The sequence below is a fragment of the Photinus pyralis genome, unplaced genomic scaffold (assembly GCF_008802855.1).
Source record: "Photinus pyralis isolate 1611_PpyrPB1 unplaced genomic scaffold, Ppyr1.3 Ppyr1.4_LG3b, whole genome shotgun sequence".
NCBI lineage: Eukaryota > Metazoa > Arthropoda > Insecta > Coleoptera > Lampyridae > Photinus > Photinus pyralis.
This window is the reverse complement of record NW_022170510.1, coordinates 2,836,217-2,837,485: the sequence shown is the minus strand read 5'-3', so window position 1 is coordinate 2,837,485 and position 1,269 is coordinate 2,836,217.

Genomic DNA, 1,269 nt, shown 5'->3' with positions numbered 1-1,269 from the left:
GAAAGTGGGAAGCGGTTAGTGAATGTAGTAGCCTTCGACAAGATCTGTTATTGATGGTTGAATCGAAAGTGGCTAATAGAATACTGATCTGCCACACAAAAATGCGCTGAAGTCCCTTCGATCTCAAACGAGGACTTTGATAATTTTTTACCAAAAATCGACTACACCAAAATTTCTCGGGAAAACACTTTTGATCTAGTATCCCAATCTTGGAACTGTTTGAAATTATGGATTCTACAGGCCACATTCTATAAGAAATTTTTTTTCCGAGTCGATCTGAGACAATTTCTTCTTCGGGCTTCAAAAAAAGGCAGTGTATAACCTTCCTTTTTACCAAAAATCGACTGCACCAAAATTTCTCGGGAAAACACTTTTTCTTATTAATTTTGGTGCGTAGAATCCAAAACATTTCGTACTTTTTCGATCAGACTTCTCAATCAAAAGTTATAGACTAGAAACCAATTTCGAAAGAAAATTCAAAGGGCTGTAACTTTTGAACTAGTCGCCCAATCTTGGAACTGTTTGAAATTATGGATTCTACAGGCCACATTCTATAAGAAAAATTTTTTTCCGGGTCGATCTGAGACAATTTTTTGAGGGCCTCAAAAAAAGGCAGTGTACAACCTTCCTTTTTTACCAAAAATCGACTGCACCAAAATTTCTCGGGAAAACACTTTTTCTTATTAATTTTGGCGCGTAGAATCCAAAACAATTCGTACTTTTTCGATCAGACTTCTCAATCAAAAGTTATAGACTAGAAACCAATTTCGAAAGAAAATTCAAAGGGCTGTAACTTTTGAACTAGTAGCCCAATCTTTGAACTGTTTGAAATTATGGATTCTACAGGGCACATTCTATAAGAAAATTTTGTTTCCTGGTCGATCTGAGACAATTTTTTTTTCGGGGCTCAAAAAAAGGCAGTGTATAACCTTCCTTTTTTTTTACCAAAAATCGACTACACCAAAATTTCTCGGGAAAACACTTTTTCTTATTAATTTTGGTGCGTAGAATCCAAAACAATTCGTACTTTTTCGATTAGATTTTTCAATCAAAAGTTATAGACTAGAAACCAATTTCGAAAGAAAATTCAAAGGGCTGTAACTTTTGAACTAGTAGCCCGATCTTGGAACTGTTTGAAATTATGGATTCTACAGGCCACATTCTATAAGAAAATTTTTTCCCGGGTCGATCTGAGACAATTTTTTTTAGGGCCTCAAAAAAAGGCAGTGTACAACCTTCCTTTTTTACCAAAAATCGACTGCACCAAAA